The sequence below is a fragment of the Microcebus murinus genome, chromosome 14 (assembly GCF_040939455.1).
Source record: "Microcebus murinus isolate Inina chromosome 14, M.murinus_Inina_mat1.0, whole genome shotgun sequence".
Taxonomy (NCBI): Eukaryota; Metazoa; Chordata; class Mammalia; order Primates; family Cheirogaleidae; genus Microcebus; species Microcebus murinus.
The window spans coordinates 61,926,469-61,941,025 of NC_134117.1; the positions used below are offsets into that span (position 1 = coordinate 61,926,469).

At 38.9% G+C, this 14,557-nt stretch overlaps 1 long non-coding RNA gene and 1 pseudogene across 1 annotated transcript; both read right to left on the bottom strand.

Annotated features, from left to right (window-relative positions):
- Positions 1-970: 970 nt before the first annotated feature.
- LOC142875667 (uncharacterized) lies at positions 971-6,961 on the bottom strand. The gene is made up of 3 exons (XR_012922985.1): positions 6,815-6,961; positions 4,348-4,444; positions 971-2,709 (listed from the first exon to the last, which is right to left on the bottom strand). It is a non-coding gene; the product is annotated as an uncharacterized LOC142875667 (long non-coding RNA).
- An 86-nt stretch (positions 6,962-7,047) lies between these two features.
- LOC142875392 (ATP-dependent zinc metalloprotease YME1L1-like) lies at positions 7,048-12,577 on the bottom strand (annotated as a pseudogene).
- Between the last annotated feature and the right edge of the window lie 1,980 nt (positions 12,578-14,557).

The following is a 14,557-nucleotide window of genomic DNA, read 5'->3' on the forward strand; positions in this document are numbered from 1 at the left end:
AGTGCGAAGTTTCCAGTTTAGTCCTTTGTTTTACTTCCACACTTCTCCCATAAAGAATCTGGGCCAACTGCTACATCCCTGACCCTTCTCATCATGAGATTTGGAGCACTGGCTAGCAACATGCCTACTTAAGCTCTTGCCACAAGGGTCTCTGTTTCCACTATGGGAAAAGCAAATACTGGTTCCAAGCTCATTTTCTTATGGTTCCAGTCAGCCACCCAATGCACTTCTCACCTTCGACAGAAACATGAGTGGTCATTTCTACTTTATAAAGTCCTAAGTCTCTTTGATTTGTTCCTGCATCTGTGCCAAACACAGCATCTCTAAGTTTCATAGGGAGATGTGCCCACAGAATATGATTATAGCCATCCTCCTTGTGGTCAAAGTTTTTTCAATGGAAGCAAGTTAAGTGGCTCAGTTTTCAACTTGGGACACAAATGGACTCCGAGAAGTCCTTGGATGGGAAAGAGGTAGACAAAACTTGCTATTAGCTCTCAGAACCTTGCATTTGGTGGATCTGATCTAAGTAAAGTGATCTATACCTACATCCACTTGGACTACTAAGGTCTCTCTTGTTTCATATTTATTTTCCTATTTGTATCTTTTAACTTTTCAGTAATGAAAATATGCTGCTTCTGCATAAACCTTAGTGACTTATTTCTAGTTAAAATAATAAACTATCTTTAAATATGCTTAAATGAAATTAACATAAGGGTTTATGTAGCAGAATTAAAATAGTAAAGATATAATAAATGCAAAATATATAATTATTAAATATTAGGTTGCCAATAGAGGAATAGGCCCATCAGCGGAAAACAATACAGAGGTCAAGGCCTTACTAACATCACGGAAGCTATACAAACCACTGAGATGTGATACTGTTTCTTCAAGACATGCTTAGCGGAAAGTGAACTAGTGAAAAGAATATAACTACACATCGCACAACACATACACCCAAATACCTCCAGAGTGGAAAAAGCATTCAGTCATTTTAATGAAGCTATCATACCACTAACCTTTTTAGAGCAAAATATAAATAAATAGTTATACTATTGGTAAGTGGTAGAAGATTGTTCAAACAAATAACAATGAAAGTTACAAAAGAAAATCTCAATACATTTGGCGGCAGAGACTTATAGTCATGTAAACTTAGTCAAAATATAGGAAAAAGCATTAACATTCAAAACTATTAAAAGCATTCTTGTGTGTTTACAGTTAAAGGATGGAATCACTTCACACGGCACCCACCAGGACCAGAAGATTTCTGGGCTTATCTTAGAGGGACAAGTGTTCAGCCTCACCCTCTTACCTGAAGAGAACGTTTGCTCTTCAGTTTTGTGTCATCATTTAATTCACTCGCACCTTAGTGTTCTCACCAACTTACAGGTGTGATCACATTTGCATTCTATGAGGAACTTCATGCTATCAGTATTAGGCACATAGGAGATAGGAGGTAGTTTCTTTCTCCTAGTAAACATTTCTTTCCCCACTGTTTTATAATTTACATCACAAAAGGAGAAACAGAAATATTTCTCCACAGTTAAACACAACTTCAGTATATCACCTTGGTATCACATGTCATTTACAAACCATAATGTTAACAACACAATCAATTCTCATAGTGAACAAAATTTTGGTGGATACAACAAAATGTGTGTTTAGTGGTACTAAGTATCAGAGCCTCATAGTAACATCTCATTTTTTGTAACTCATTTATTTTTAAAACGCTTTCCTTGTATGATGGTTTTAATGTCACCTAATATGGTTGAATGCATGTCAATATGTCCTTGCCCATGAATCATTACGATAAATATATTCTTTACTTTTCATTTTTATTATTTTCAGACATGAGGCTTTTCTGTGTTGCCCAGGCTGGACTTGAATTTCTGGGCTCATTTGAGCCTCTGTCTTCAGCTTCCTGAATACATGGGACAAATGTACAGAGTGCTATGTCCAGCTGAAAATAGTGTAATTTGTATAAAACTTTATCAATAAGGACCTTTTCTTACATTCTACATATTCCTCTATCAGCCATTTTTTGCTTCAAGTTTTATGTGAGAGGATTCCAGGACATTTTGCAACACTAAGGAGCACTGTTCATTTAAGAATCTTCAAATCACATGAGGATGAAAAAGCACACGGAAAGTACACAGACTGCAGACACGGGCAAGGACACGCTTTTGTGCCAACTTCCAAAACAGGAAAAGATGCCCTATGGTTACATAATGTAATGATCAATATGTCCATCCATACACCTTATGTGAAATTAGGTGTGCACAATTGAAAACAAGTGTATTTTCTTTGTGCTATAACAATATTAAACATGTTGCTCTTCCTCAAATGAAAAAGAAGAAACGATTATGAGACTTTGGGCATAGCAGAGCTAATAGTTACACTTTAAACATGCCATTTCTCCGTGGCTTGTGCTATGCTCTCTGTACTCATGAACACATTATGCAAGCCTTTGCATGGCATGATTGACAAATTTCTTACAGCCATTCAGTCATTTCATTTTTGTGGCTGTGGTTGATTTTGGTTTTGTGTTTAAATAACCGCAAATAGTGATTATTGAAAATAATATAAACAGTCCTTTATTTCTTCTTGGAAATCCTTTTAACAACCAGTTTCTTGAATTGCCACTGTCATTTTTTTCTCTTCGTCCTCCATCTTCTCCCACTTCTGCCTCTTTCATCATCTGGCTCATAGTATCTAGGAAATTATACAGAAATAACTAGCCTCTCAGGCTTAGGATAAAACAACTGGTTCTTAATATGTATCAGAACAATCGTGGCAAAATATGAGATGAGTTTCCAAAATCATTGCTGTAGAGCAGTGGTCCCCAACCTTTTGTCACTGGTTTCTTGGAAACATTTTTTTCCATTTCCAAAATTTTTTGGAAAAATTTCATGGAAGACAAATTTTATTTCTCCAACTGGGGAGTGGGATAGCTTCGGGATGAAGCAAGTACATTGCATTCATTATATTTGCAGCTGCTCCCCAGCACTAGCATCACCGCCTCGGCTCCCCCTCAGCTCATCAGGCATTACCTTCTCATGGGGAGCACGCAACCTGCATCCCTCGCACGTGCAGCTCACAGTAGGGTTTGTGCTCCTGAGAGCATCCAATGCTGCGGAGCTCAGGCGCTCATGAGAGTAACAGGAAGCAGCTGAAAATACAGATGAAGCTTTGCTCACTAGCCCACCACTCACTTCCTGCTGTGCAGCCCAGTTCCTAACTGACCATGGACCCAAACTGGTCCATGGCCAGGGCTTGGGGACCACTGCTGTAGAGCACTAAAGAGAAATCCTAAGAGATAAGCACATTTACGTGAAATGTGTCCACTTTCACGGACTTCTTCAGTGGAAAGGGCCGTTAAAGACAGGCTCCCTCTATATGTCCATCTCCCTCAGAGGCCATGTGATCCATTCTTCCTTTTTACATCATAATATTCCTATTTAAACGTAGACCCTGCTCAGTACATACCCATCTACTCAAAACCAAAACTGTCCTCCTTTGATCTGAACATTTGTTAGGTTCACAGTATACAAAGAGAAACAAGAACAACATACATGAAACAAGACAAACATGAGATCTGGAAAATAGAAAATATGAGATAATTTTCCACTTTTGATGACATGAAATACTCTACTTCATTATTATAAGTCCAGAAAATCTGCATCTGATTGCTACTGGGATAGCAATTCAACTGGAAAACTTTATTAGGTACCTAGTAAAGAAAGCCCAGCATTACTACTTCCTTCCTAAGGGAAGGCAAAGTGATGGCCACCCATTTTTAACTATATTGTCCTATCTCATAATAGGGGGAAACTGTGGGTTTTACTTATGCAAGCTTGGTGTGGAAGGGAGTTGACATGGATGTGATTAATGACTAGAAATCATTAAACACGAGTTCGGTTTCACTGTTTCTCCATCTGCCCCAGTCCCTGTAAGCCCATCAACAACCTCTTCTAGTTTTGCAATGAAGTCTGAAGGCTTCCAGCATTAAAACATTGACATATGAAAGATCCATGTAACTCTGTATCCCACGAGGTTGAATTTTCGTTTGAAATTAGTAGTGCATTTATGCAACATATATGATTTTGACCCTGAATGGCAGTGACTGGCTGGGCAAAGATAAAGTGCTTCTTGAGTGAAATGAATCCAGAACACCCCACAGAATCTCCCATGCTAGAGATCTGAAATTTATCCTTGTGTCAGATCCTTTGATGTGGCAGATACTCTGCTATCCTGGGTCACTATCCTACCTTGTATTTTTTCTTCTTAAAAAGAAATCAGGCATTTCGCTACAAGGAGACATCCCTCCAGTCTTTTGACTGTGATACTCACCAGGGTATCAGAGATGAATAAAGTCATTAACATTCCCATTCTCTACAGCATTTTATCACTCTTCAGAGAGTCTGGCTCATGTGTTCAAGTGCTCTGCCTGATGGTGAGGGAATTAGGGTAGTTAATCGGCTGAATATCTGTAATATTCACATGTAGTAGGTGCTACCTCTAAAGCATTCTGTGAGCCTTAGAGAGGTGAAGCTGTTCAAGTTTTCTAGAACTCATCAGGTAGGGCAAGGCAGACACAGAAATAATAAACTAGACAGTAGCTTCTTACACAGTGCAAATGAAATGCTTGGGAGGAGCAGAGAAAGCAACTGCAGATGCATCCTGAACAGAAAGGGCCGGGGGAGAGACTAAGAAGCATCAACATGGACAGGAGGACCATGGAGAGGTGGGGAAATAACCAAGGACATGGCACCACAGTGAACCAGCATGACGGGGACAGCAAAGAATAAGGACCTCACAAGGTCATTCCTGAATTTTAACACAATCATATAGAAACACTTTCAATAGAATAATCTATAGAAACGATTTCAATAGAATAAAAGGGGAAATAGGAGCTCTACTTGACTAAACGCAGTTACCAGATGAGATTGTATCTTATTCTAGTTATCAATTTAGCAATAGTGTGGATAATTGTACTAAACCCATAGATTCGTTCTTTCAGTATTAGCAGTATGATTTTTAGTAATGTTTATGGAAAAATAACATGACTAAATTGCATAGAAATTTTAAGAGGCAAACTGAGCCATAGAGTACAATAAAAAATCATATCAAAGAAATAAATACCAAGACAAGAGAACTTTGGTTAAAATAATAAACATAATTTAAATGTGATGTATATTCACACACATATCAAATACATGTTTGCTGTGATAGAGATTATAAAAATATTTGAGATGTTAAAATTTATAGGAATGGAATTATATCAATAACAAAATGTTCAAATAATAATGTATTAATAAATGTCACCACTATCTTTGAATCATGGGGTGTAATCAGAATGCAACATTATCTCTCACTGTAACTTTTCAATTAAATATTCATGTACTCATCTGCCCCAGGCTGGGAACATGATTCTCGAGTTATAAAAAGCTGTGCGGGGCCGGGCGCTGTCGCTCATGCCTGTAATCCTAGCTCTTGGGAGGCCGAGGTGGGCGGAATGCTCAAGGTCAGGAGATCAAAACCAGCCTGAGCAAGAGCGAGACCCCGTCTCTACTATAAATAGAAAGAAATTAATTGGCCAACTGATATATATATATAAAAAAAAAAAATTAGCCGGGCATGGTGGCGCATGCCTGTAGTCCCAGCTACCCGGGAGGCTGAGGCAGAAGGATCACTCGAGCCCAGGAGTTTGAGGTTGCTGTGAGCTAGGCTGACGCCACGGCACTCACTCTAGCCTGGGCAACAAAGTGAGACTCTGTCTCAAAAAAAAAAAAAAAAAAAAAAAGCTGTGCGGTTGCTTAAACTGACAAAGCCATGACACAGAATGCCAGCCCAATACAATCATATAAATGCCCGAAAGTCAGCGTCAGTCAGCTGGGCAGTGCTGCAGGCCGGCCACCTGCGGGGAGGGTGGACAGCAGACATGCTCCTTTTCTTCTTCCCTGCTTCATTGCGTACGTCCTCCCTCAGCAGCCTAAACGTGGTGGTATGGTTTCTGATCCTGCCACGGTCACAAGGGCAGAGAGTGGTTGAGTTCTTATCTGCCTGGCACTGCTGTGAGGTGATTTTCAGCAGTTTGGATATGGCATTCGTTTTAGAGCTGCCCCTCTCAGGGGCTCTTCCGTGCCCACCCCTGTTCCCACCTGCAACGACCTTGGCCTGAGCAAATGCCCTGCACTCTGGCCTTTCTTTCCTCTGAGCTCCTAAGGACACCAGAGGCCCACGTTGGCTTGTCCTGTTCTGAAGCCTGTTTACACCCTTAACAGGGCCTTTGTCATAGGATCTCAAATAAGTACCCCATCCCCACAATGCCTCTCTTGCTCTTTTGCACTTGACCAGCATTTGGTCATCTGTAAACATGCAAATATTCTTTGCAAAAACAAATGCTGAGAGTGCAGACTAGACTCCACTGACTCAAGTCAACTAAGAAAGGGAGGAGAAATATTTGAATGCACAATTCTCAGGCAGATATACAAATGACCAATAGCACAGGAGAAGATGCTCAACATGACCAGTCACTAGGAAAATGATCTAATGGGGATGGCATTAACATTTTGGCAAGAAGAATTTAAATGTCAATGATATAAGATGCCATTTCATATTCAATAGAAGAGCTCTCTCCCTTCACAGAATATTCAATAGAATGAACATAGTCAAAAAGGCAGGCCAAGCCTGATGGCTCCTGCCTATAATCCTAGCACTCTAGGAGGACAAGGTGGGAGGATCGCTTGAGCTCAGGAGTTGAAGGCCAGCCTGAGCAAGAGCAAGACCCCATCTCTACAAAAAACAGAAAAATTACCTGGGCATGGTGGTGTGTGACTGTAGTCCCAGTTAATGGGGAGGCTGAGGCCGGAGGATTGCTTGGGCCCAGGAGTTTCGGTTGCAGTGTGCTATGATGATGCTACTGCATTCTACTGGGCTGACACAGTGAGAGTATGTGTCCACAAAAAAAAGATAAAAGAGAAAAGGCAGACTATAAGAAATACTGCAAAAGATGTATAACTATAAGTGTAAAGTTACAGTTTCTCCACGTCATTTCACTTCCAATTTCTTCCCCTCAAGAACAATTGGAATTCTTTGGCATCTCAAGTCTCATAGGTCAGTCAAGGTTCTGCTAGATTCTTGTGCTCTTTTGCATGAATTTTCAAGATACATTTTGCTCTTTCATATGAGTCCCAAATAAAAAGCAGATATGTAAGAAGTAGAAACTGCAGGAGAGGCATAAAACCACAGTCAATGGGAGAAAATATAAAAATGTTATGTACCTAGATAATGGAAAATCTATTGGCATATAACCCCATTTAAAAGCTTGGTTCTACAGTAGAGAGAATCTGTACATCATAACATGAATATTCAGAACAAGAGAATAAACATTCAGTGAAGGGACAGAGCTCTTCGTCTCAAACACGGTCTAGACCTTTTCCGTTATAGAAACTTTGCATGTCCTCAACTGCTCTAACGCATTCCTTCTACTCCTCTGAATTAGTCAAAACCTGGCTCTCTCCTGCTGATCCTGCTTTCCCTAAGTCCTCTCAGGTGTAATCTATTCACTCTCACCCCAGCTGTTTCAGGGTGAAGAAGTGAGCTCTTTGTTCCCACCACCACTCCCAGACCATGTCTAACCCCACCTCTTGTCTAAAGCGCTATTCCTTCCAAGTCCAGAACCATCTGACTAGAGACCTATCCAAGTCCCTTCATGCGCCATCTAACAAATACCCTCATTATATTCCCATTCACCAAAGACTTTGGAACTGACCTTGGTCTTCCTCTTCATGCCAAGCCCTGCCTTAATGAATGGGGAACTTCAACATCCAAACCTCTCCACCACACTCCACACCCACACATCTAACTTGAAATCTTTACCAAAGTACCTCAAATCCAACCTGAACAAAACAGAATTCATGGATCCCCCATGATGGTACATGCCTAGAGCCCCAGCTACTCCGATGGCTGAGGCAGGAGAATCACTTGTGCCCAGCAGTTCAAATCCAGCTTGGGAAACATAGCAAGACTCCAGCTCTAAAAAACATTTAAAATCAACCCTCCCCTTGAACTCATGATCTCCCTACTTGCCAGCCTTAGCCCAGCTTAGTCTCCAGGTTCCTCAGGGAGTGGCACCAACAATTGTACATGCATGAGGTGGAAATCTTAAAAAGACCTTTAACTTCCCTCAGCCCTCACAACCAGAACATCACAAAAACACATTGATTCTACAATATACACATCTCTTGAACTCACCATGTTTCTCCATTCCTACTTTCACCAAGCTCATTCAAGCGTCTGTTCTATCATGCCTGGACTACTGCAGTGCTTACTAACTCATCTCACTGAATCTACTCTTACTATTCTCACCCTAGGCTGTAATGTGCATTGTACCCAAAGGAACACTTGTTTTGCCTATTCTAAATTCTTAGCACATGCACACTGGTGGGTGCAAAGCAAATCATCTGTAATATTTCCTGAAAAACCATGTCAGAATGGGAAACCAGTGACACAGGGAATGAGTAAACAATCTTCCCCTTTATACCACTGGTTGTGGTTTTGTAGACAAAGCAATATTGAATTTTTATCTCCACAAATATAACTGTTCTTAGCTCATGGTTAGAATAAAATGAAGACCCAGTTGATGATCAAAGTGCCTCACTGACATATTTAAAGCACTGCTATAATGATGCATCTATTATGTTTCTTTCTTTCTTTTTTTTTTTCTTTTTGAGACAGAGTCTCTCACTCTGTTCCCCAGGCTAGAGTGCCGTGGCATCAGCCTAGCTCACAGCAACCTCAAACTCCTGGGCTCAAGCGATCTTCCTGCCTCAGTCTCTCAAGTAGCTGAGACTACAGGCATGGGCCACCATGACCAGCTACTTTTTTCTATATATTTTTAGTTGTCTGGCTAATTTCTTTCCATTTTCTTCAGTAGAGATGGGGTCTTGCTCTTGCTCAGGTCTCAAACTCCTGAACTCAAATGACTTACCTGCCTCTGCCTCCCAGACTGCTAGGATGACAGGCATGAGATATTATCTTTCTTTCTTGGAGGGATATTTCTGGTGAACAGAGGGCCTACAGCTTTTACCATTTTCAAGTGCCTATTTAGGAATATTATATATTTATGTTATTTTAATAAATGAAAAAATAAACATAGAAAAATATTTTCATTATCCTTAGAAGGACTCTTCTTTCCTATGCAATGGCAGATTGAGTGTCTGGACTCAGTTTCCCTGTATTACTGTAGATCATAACTTCAAGCTATAACCCAAATGATGAAACTAATGGAACAGAAAAGCCTCCCAACACCAACATTTAACAGAGAAAGTACAATCTAATATATAAAGGAATAAATATCCTGGCTGAAATGGAAGAAATACAATAGAAAATTGCTTTTAAGCCCCAAGAAATTTCATTGTTCCTCTGAAAGAAGGAAGACTGAAATCAATTAGGAAATGTGTGAGCAAGAGAGAAAACTTAAAATCATTTTAATCTAGTTCTGAGTACTTCCTGGAGAACCTGGGTGAGCCACTCTAAATACAGAAATCCACAGTCCAGAGTACTGAAGTGCTTCAAGGAGCAACCATGACAGTGTGGGAGTCTGAAATTCATGGACAGCGTAAAGTAAGCAAGCTCAGAAAGTGGGCTCTTTTTTAGCCCATGTGAAAAGGCTAAAGAATTTACTTCGGCACTTGCTGAACTCATGAAGTCATAGTTAACATCTCACAAGCTAATTCTGACCTAAGAGAATGCTCTATTTTTGTTATTCAGAGAATAACATTTAGAATACTATTTACAATAAATCACTTCAGATCTACCTGAAATAAGACAAGCAAAAGTAAATGCTAGTAACTTACAATCAGAAGCATCTCTGAAAGAGACACTTGACCCATGATTTCACACGTGGAAAGGATGAAAATTAGCTATTACCTTTTCACTGCTTCCAAATCCGGTTAGCATCTGCTTTACTATTTTAGGTGCATTATCAAAATCCCTGGAAGCACCTAAAGTAAAATAAATTTCAAAACAAATAACTCAATTTAAATAATGTCTTTAAACCTACAAACACTATTTTTGAACTAAAGCCATTCTTTCCAGCTACCTGTGGTCATGGAGTCCATTCCAAACACAAGCTCGTCCGCCACTCTTTCTCCCATGCTAACACATGTCTGTGCAAGCAGCTGGGCTCAACAGCATTCCATCTGTCATGCTCAGGCAACACAAGCACTTGGATAACTGAAAAATAATCAGATGATAACTAAAGAAGGACCTTCACGTACAGTTCTGAAATAGTGACATTAGAAACCACAATGATCATTTGGCTCTCACTAAAGTAAACACTTACTACCATAATGCTGACTAATGAAAGACACTAAGAGAAATGACTATCAGATGACTGATGGCAAAACAAGCAATGTAGACAACAAAAAATAATTGCTTACATAGCAAAAATGCATTTTTAAAACAATAAGTGCATAATATGGCAATAGCACTGTCTTCTCCTTAGTTATATAGAAATGTTTAAGATATTTACAACTGGAAAGACATGATGAGGAAACCTTTACTAAGTGAGAAAAATCTTAGAAAAACTATTGAATCCATTATTAGGACACATAATTTCTCTCTTTTGGGGGAATTGAGCATTTAGACATTTAAGCCTTATAGCTTGCTGCCATTAATCAATTAAGTTTTATAACACACCTATGTAACATGAAATATATTAAATCCTTATAATAGTCTTTTTAATATATATTACTTTAAAACATTTTTAAAAGAAAATGGGCAGAAATCACTCCACAACACATATAATATATATTATAAGTCTAAATAATACTCTTTATTAAGAGAAAAAAAATCCACAAATGCCTCTATGTGATTTCAAGAGGCTTCAAGGAAGTTAAAGAAGAAGGTATTTAAAAACATAAGAAGTAGGTGAATTCTTTTTATAAATGTTTTAATCAGCAATTTCCTACATAACCTTCTGGAGGGCTTGATTTGAGAACAAAACAAGAAACTACAAAAAATTTGCATGTCCAACGGTTGGCCCTCATGTCATGGTTGTAGCTTTGTTGATAGGTGTCGCATCTTCTGTGCAATATGCAATAACAGCACCACCAGATTGGTGTGATGGTTTGATTTTGGTTATCAATTTCCACACTTCCTCCCTCAGACCCTCTGCTAAATATTTAATTGAGCAAAATACTGCATTAAAAGGGAGCATTTCAATCAATGAAACCCATTTTCCTTTGCAAATCAAATACAGTCAGACCTCCTTATCCATGGGTTCCTCATACATCGATTCAACCAACTGGGGATTGAAAATATAGGGGGAAATCAGTAAAAAACATACAAATAAAAGAACGATACAGGATAGCAGCAAGTTGCACAGCATTTACATGGTATTAGGTATTATATGCAATCTAGAGATGATGTAATGAATTTGGGGGAATGAGCAGAGGTTATATACATAAAGTCTGCCACTCTGCATAAGAGACTTGAGCCGCCCTGAATTTTGGTGTCCACAGGGGTTCCTGGAACCAGTTCCTCCCACAGATACTGAGGGATGGATGAATGTATCTGATATGGGATTAATCTTAAAAAAAATCATTCTCCTTAAAGTCATTTTAGAGTAACATAATTTAATATTATTCATAAATATTTTGAACAGAGTAAAGGTTTTTGAAAAAGAAAATGGGTAGAATTCACTCCACAACACAGCAAACTATAACAATTTGCAACTACAAACCACAGCTGTCAGAACTATCATCTTAATCCTTACATCGAAAGGGATGGAATAATTCTATTTTATAAAATAAACTTGCTATTTAATAAGAAAGTCCTATGTAAGCAGCTGTTAAGACAATCTGAAATTTAAAATAAAAATTAAAGAAAGAATAAATAAAACTAGCCAGCCTTTCTAACGGCAATATTGGACAAGAGGAAATGCCTGGGGACCCCGTGCCTGGTCACAAGTATAATTATATAAACAACCGGAATATATTTGCTCTTTAAGAAGCCTAATTTTGTCGTTTTCAAGAATATATTTTCATGTTCCGATAACCTTTCTTTTTTAACCTCTCTCTTCAGTCAGATGAAAAGGTCTTCTAAGAAGAACTAATGGGCGTAACGCTGTGAACGCCCAAGGGCCTGCCACCTGCCAGTGTCCCACCTGCACTCTTGTCTCTTCAACACCGCGGTGTCCAGCCACAGGCCTCAGGCCTCCTCCTGGGCGACGGTTCCCCTCATGGCTGCCCAGTAGACCAGCCCAGCAAGAGAAGGGACCAGCCGGGCTCAGGACACCTCAGGGAGCGTCTCTGAGCGGCGGTTCCACCATTCGGATCTCAGGCCAACGCCAGGGCTGCGTGAAGTTATTTATTGCAACATGTATGTACTCAGGCAGGAAGGTTTTAGATTAAGTTTAGATTCAGATGAGATTCAACACAGCTTTCGCTGTCTAAATAGCATATTTGCCAAGAAAATAATTTATTATCTAATAAATGAAAAGTAAAGGTAGAAAAAAACATAAAGAAAACCTACCCATTAGCATTTTGTCTTTGGAAAAATCAAGTTTCTTCATGGTAACCATTTCTTTTCTATCAACAGTGGCCTTCAATGCAGTTTGGTTCACAGGATTCTCCAACTCTGTCCCAGGAAAGCCAATAGGACCTCGAGCTGTGATTTCTGGATGAACAGCTAATGTAAAAAGACAACATAACACTAAAAGTCCAAAACAGCTAAAACAAAGCACTTCACAAAGAACTCACATGACAAAGGAAAAAAGAAAACAGCTATTCTGAGCTATAAGTTAAAATATTTACCTTGAAACTCAAAGAAACTTAATTCATTAAAATTCTTAGGGAAAGGAGCCCAAAAATGCCACCAAAATGGGTATTGGGACAAATCACAAACATGCTTAAATTTAGATAAGTTTATGGAGGAAAAAGCAATGTGGAGCTACCTAATATGAATTAGAAACTTCAGATATGCCCTTTATCTTTTCTGGTTTTCTTTTTTCTTTCTTTTTAAATATAGAGATGGGGTTAGCTCTTGCTCAGGCTGGTCTCAAACTCCTGAGGTCCAAGGATCCTCCCGCCTTGGCCTCTCAGAGTGCTGGGATTACAGGCATGAGCCACTGTGCTTGGCCAGATATGCCCTTTATCCTTACTAGGCTAACCACTCACAGAAACAGCAAACTCACAGATAACATCCTGTTCTCTGAATTACATGCTGAAACACTTTGCACATAAAACCTGCCTTTATGGTAGGAAATGTATTTAATTTTTGAATTGATCCAGCCACCTTTGAAATACTGCATCTGTAAGAGCTTCATTTATTACTCCAGTCAGTTCCACAGGTTTTGTATTATGGTTTGCTTTCCTCTTTTCTTGTCCCCAAACTGACCTTGTCACGAGCTGCTGTTTCTGGAACTTTTTCTACTGTTCTGTCTTTTAGACTCATCTTTTAAGCATTTAGTACCACTCGGCCATAAAAAAGGATGAATTAATGCCTCTTGCATCAATTTGGGAGGAACTAGAGACCATCCTAAGTGAAATGTGTCAAGAATGGAAAAACAGACACCACATGTACACTCTAATAAAATGGCACTAACCGATGGCACACAGGTGCACAGATGACAGTACACGTCACAGGAATCAAGCAGGGGAAGGGGAGAAGGGGGCAAGAAAATCCACCTAACGGGTACAAGGAACACTATTCAGGTGACGGGCACATTTACAGCCCTGACTCAAGCTATGTATCAAAAACATTTGTACTCTCCTAAGATTTGAAACAAAAAACATTTAAAAAATAATAAAATAAATCCATAAATCTTTTATTTTGTGATTTTCTCCACCCAAAGTCTTCTCTGCTTCTGCAACTTGAGAAATGTTCAATTTTATTTTATCCTGGTGATAATTTATATCAGAAATTTTAAGACTTTTACTCTAGCAAAAGCCAACCTTAGAGGGCCAAAACTTTATTTTGTTAACTGCTGTATCTCCTGTGCCTACCCCCTGCCTGGAGACACATAAGTGTTCATGAATGGACAGACCCACACTGTGCAGCCATTGCAATTACTCTGCCACAAAGCAATGATGGTGAAGGCTGTTCAAGGTCTATTGCTAAGTGAAGAAAAAAATTACAGAAACTATGCGTAGCGTAGTTTCAAACTAAAATTACAAACAAATAATTTATTTTTATTAAAATAAAAGTTAGAGATATATGCAAAAGTTAGAGATATAAAAACATATATATATGTGTGTGTGTGTGTGTGTGTGTGTGATCTTCAAATATTATCTGTCTCAGTACTCTAAAAGAAACCTTTCTTTGGAATCAGAATTCAAAGCAATAGACTCTCTTCAATATACACTAAGGAACAGACTTGTAAAATGATGTGTAAATGGTGGAAAAGGACATAAAACTGAACTGGTCATTTAATACATTTATCATATGAGGACCAGAAACAGGGTCGATGGATATTTTGCCATTTTATAGATATAATAATGTTTATACTGTAGAATTAGACTTATGCTTATCAAACTGTATTTATTTTATTTAG